The sequence below is a fragment of the Gavialis gangeticus genome, unplaced genomic scaffold, assembly GCF_001723915.1.
Source record: "Gavialis gangeticus isolate Ggan-Ray unplaced genomic scaffold, GavGan_comp1, whole genome shotgun sequence".
In the NCBI taxonomy this organism is placed as follows: domain Eukaryota; kingdom Metazoa; phylum Chordata; order Crocodylia; family Gavialidae; genus Gavialis; species Gavialis gangeticus.
Genome location: NW_017729028.1, coordinates 17290799 through 17295834, shown reverse-complemented (window position 1 = coordinate 17295834; position 5036 = coordinate 17290799). Strand labels below are relative to the sequence as shown.

Below are 5036 nucleotides of genomic sequence, written 5' to 3'. Positions count from 1 at the left end.
GTAAAATTCACTATTAGTTAAACATACTATGTCCATGTGAAAGGCGCAGAACTGGAAATCATAAGCAGAGAAGATTTTACAGATAATGGTGTAAAATTGAATATATATTGAGGTGTCTAAGTAATTAGCCTGATTCTTAGTGGTTTTGAACATTCACAGCTTTACCTGACACTGAGTTCAGTTACAGATTAGGCTGTGCTATCTGCATTCCTAGGGTATATAAAGCAATCTGCAACCTCCTACATATTTACAGTGTTTGACAGGTACCAAATATGAATGCGATACACAATGCATTTTCCAAATATATAATTTAGTAAGATGCATCTTAAGTTATAAATCAAAATAAAGAGATATCTTTATTCAGAAGGCTAGAGGACTAAATTACCATGAAGAAATGGTGAGCAGCAATTTAGCAATTATTTATACTGTGTTTTGTTACTCAGCAGAGCTGTTATTTTATTATAGTAGTAACTAGATTCTGCATTCTGCTAAACAAGGTTAAAGACTGTTTCTGACCCAAAGACCTTACCATCTAAAAAGACAAAAGTTGTAAAAGGAAAAAATGAAATGACTTACCTCATTTTGGAAAGTCTGGACAGAACTAAGGTCTCCTAAGCCGAGCTTGTTGGGAATTATTTGACACAACTTTCTTTTTGTTGAAAATTGCCAGTTCATCATTTTTCTTAACCCCATAGAACTATAGCAGTTTCTACTAAACTGTTCATTAAAAAAAATCTTTCAATACTAGGATAGAATTTGCAGCCTAGGAAGAGAGGGATTTCCTTCCTTTAGCCAACTCTAAACAATCAATAATTTAGTGCCGCATTACACATTAAATGACATTTTCCTCAGCAGCAGTGAACCCCCAACTCTTGCACTACATGCTGTTGCCACTTTATGCTGGAGCCAGAGTTGAAACAGGGGAGGTGCAGGGTACAGGGGAGAGAGGAGGAAGGGATGAAGGGGTATGGTGTGCAATATTGCCCAGAGTGCTGTATTGGCCAATTATTATATCCTTTGTTTGTACAACACACTAGGGTATCCTAATACATGCTCCTAACAATTACAATGCAAATACAAATAATAAATAAGACTAGCAACTGTATATTGTGTTTCTAAATTAGGAGCCATTCCATAAACAGCTCTGACTTTTTGTTAAACTATAACAAATAAATATGCACATCCTTAATACCTAGCTGCTGCTATTGTGGTAGTCTGTGAATTTTACGCCTGTTGTAACCACTCAACTGATTTCTTTAGAAATGTATAATGGGTTGTTATCCAAGCCATTATTTTCACTGAAGATAATGACCTGGGAAATGGTAAGATGAATCAATCGATTTTAGTTAATTGGGATAATGACACTATTTATGCTGGTCACCTTCATTCCTACCATCTGTAGAAAACTTTCCAATAAGATGCCAAATTCATGCATACTAATTCCACTGAGGCCATGAGTGTTAAACCAGGGGTGAATCTGACTCATTGTAGGTGGAAAATAAATTGCCTCAGATATTTATTTTTGGAGAAACCATGTGTGCTGCTGACTTGGGAATACTACAAATTACTCTCATTGTTCCACTGATGCGATCCTGTTATTAAGCAGTGTTGCAACAGGAGACTTGCTTGGCACTTGTTCTAACAGAAATGTATAATTTTTGTTTTGTTTGCATATTTATGCGGCTCATTAATATATGAAAAACAATCTAGCTTAGCATTCGCAAATGGGACACAAAGAGAAGAAACAGCAGATGGAGTCAGGAGTACTGGGATGTTACATGCATAATTATACAGATGCTGAAAGTCATGGGGTTTTCAGCAATACACGTAAGGATCTTATATTCCATTGCATCATGTGTGCAGCACTACAGTTATGTTCAAGTGACAGGCATAAACCTCCATGCTAAGCAAAGGTCATGCTCAAAGCACAGGTGAGTTGAGTTACTTGAATAAGAGTTAGGCCTTTAAATACCATTTCAAATCTGGCCTCAAGTGTCCCATGCACGTCTTCCCTTTAGAAGAGGAGAGGAAAGCAGATATAGCGTTACTACATCTTGTTTTCTTTTCTTTTATTTTCAAGGCCTCATTATGCCATGGTACCCATTCATTCCTTCAGCTTCAAATAAATATCAACTTGACTTTATTTGTCTGATATTAATCCCTTAGTCCAAAATCTCAGGAGGATTTTGGGAATGAAGAGTATACCTACTATTTCTGAGAAGTTCCTCTCTCGTGGGAATACTTCAGCCTGTGCATATATGTATATGACAGTGACTACTGTGACTATAGTGTAGAACAGACATACTTAAACTAACTTTATCAGGTCCCATTAGCAACCTAACTGCATCAGGTGAGAGTTAAGCACAGGCTGCAAAACCTATCCAAGAACAAGGCCAATACTCAGCTTTTGAACCCACACTGAGCTCCAAGCTCCTATCACTATACTTCTTCCAATACCAGAGATAGTTAGTTAGAGGATCATTCAGGTACAACTATAATCTACAGTCACGCTTGTTACAGAAGTGTAGACAAACATACTGTTGTTTTCAGTGTGAAAAATATTATGAACCACAGGGCAGATTACAGTTTTCTCTTTTTTCAGGTGCTAATTTATAAGGACAGATGAACTGCTCACCCAACACTTCATCCCCAAAATTGGATCTGAGCCTATGACTCCAAAAATGTGAAAGTTACTACTTTGTAACAACTCAGGTTGTTAAATTCAAAGCATAACCTTGAAGCAACAATGAGAAAATATCACATAAATTGTTGATCTAATAGTATGCCCAGTCGAATCAGAAGCAGAAACGTGGCTGCTTACGTGAACTAAACCATGACATTTTCCAGTTAGAGATCTTAATCCATTATGATATAACAACCAGGAATTCAAATTAGAGACCAGGAATTCAAATTAGAGGTTTGCAGTGTCAAATGTTGATATGTTTACTTTGTATGCACTGAGAAAATCAGCATTCCCTCCACAAACATAATTTACTAGTGAAACAATCCATCTCTGATTTGTATCTTATTTATGAAACCTCCCATTAATAAATCCATACAGAAAGGGTGAGGAAAAATGCATGCTGATCATAAAGATAAAGATCAATTGATGTTCATTCACTTTGCATGATTATTACTGACGGAACTGGTATTGGCTGTTTTGTACTCAGTACCATTCATGCCCCTTTATGTTACCACTTCTTTACCAGGGGTTACAGTTTAATATTGTTCTTATAACTACTGAATTGTTGAATAAAAGTTCAAAAATATAATGTACATTAGTGTGGAGTTCCTATCCCCCCGCTTTGCAGCCAAGAGTATGTACAGTTCACGTTCATTCCTATATAGCTTTTGTATGAAAGCACAAGAACTCTGAACTGTACCAACTCCAAGATAAAAGCAAGCAAAAATGGAGCCAGATGAAAATCCTTCTTGTAAGTGGGCTTAGAAATAGGTCCTTCACCAATAACTTCTAAAAGATAAAATACACACTCACCCCTTACATAAACAATCTTTGAAAATATAGACTTTCCTGCATTCAAAGGTGAAAATGCTTTCCAACACTTAGGTACTCTGAACAATTGTTGAAGATTGTGACATCAGATCCAAAACCAAGATCATGGTTTATCAAGCAGTCATGATTGTCACCTTCCTATACAGAGCAGAAACATGGGCAATGTACAGGACACATCTAATGCTGTTGGAGAATACCATCAATGCTAGCTGTGGAAGATCCTCTGAATCCAGTGGAAAGACAGACACATCAATATTAGCATCTTCCTACAAGCGAACACCATGAGTATCAAGGCAATGATCATCTAATATTAACTTCATTGGGCTGGCCATGTCATCTAGATGTCCAACTCCAGATTCCTCAAGCAAGTTTAATTCTCCCAGCTCAGCCAAGGCATATGCTCAATAGGAGGGCAGAGAAAGTGCTTCAGGGACACCCTCAAGGCCAACTTCAAAAATACATCAATGTTAACTCATGGGAGACTATCACCCAGCTCTACCCCCAAGTGGAGGAAGAGCCTGCTGCAGGGATCTCAAGTACTTTGAAACCTCGTGATAAGAGGAGATGGAAAAGCGGGAGTGGCAGAGACAGCATATCTTGGACCAAATCAAAAATCCAATGCCAACCACCCCACATGGAAACACATGTCCAAACTGCAGTAGAGAATGTCAGTTCTGGATAGGCCTTATCAGACTTCTGCAAACACACCGAAAAGACAATCATGGAAGACAATCATCCTTGACAGCAAGGGACTGCTAAAGGACATTGTACAATGATGATGAAACTTCAGTAAAATACATTGCAGTAAATGCTTATTTATTGTGATACATTTCAGGTATTAAAATTTTAATTGTACTAGCTATTCCCCAAAAATTGTTTTAAACAAAAATCTTTCAACAATCTAGAAGCACAAGAACACAGGCAAAATGGTACCATCCTATGCTAACCTTTCCTTGAGTTCTGTCTCTTACTAGACACAAAAATCATATCTACTTTATGATGAAATTTTATTGGAGAATATTTTCCTTGATTTTGCATTACTATATACCCACCAGGCCAATAACAATGGAGACAGGCTAACATTCACCAGTCCAATAACAATAGAGACAAGCAGAGGCACTGTGGCTTAGTTGGTTAAAGTGCCTGTCTAGTAAACAGGAGATCCTGGGTTCAAATCCCAGCAGTGCCTCTGGGCTCACTTTTTACAGCGAGAGACTGCAGGACCTGAACCTATTCAGCCTCCACAAGAAAAGGCTGAGGGGACCAGAAGGGTTTGGGGGAGACGCTGTTTCCCCTAGCGCCCGCTGGCATAACAAGGAGTAATGGGCACAAGTTGATGGAGAGGAGGTATAGATTGGACATCCGCAAAAACTACTTCACAGTTAGGGCGGCTAGGAGCTGGAACCAACTTCCAAGGGAAGTGGTGCTGGCCCCTACCCTGGGGGTCTTTAAGAAGAGGCTGGATGCCTACCTGGCTGGACTCATTTGAGTCCCGTTTCTTGTTTTGGGGTTTTGTTGTTCT

General features: G+C 38.5%; 1 non-coding gene across 1 annotated transcript; it reads left to right on the top strand.

The window, feature by feature from the left end:
* Positions 1–4629: 4629 nt before the first annotated feature.
* On the top strand, positions 4630–4703 carry TRNAT-AGU. Its single transcript has one exon. It is a non-coding gene; the product is annotated as a tRNA-Thr (tRNA).
* Positions 4704–5036: the final 333 nt, after the last annotated feature.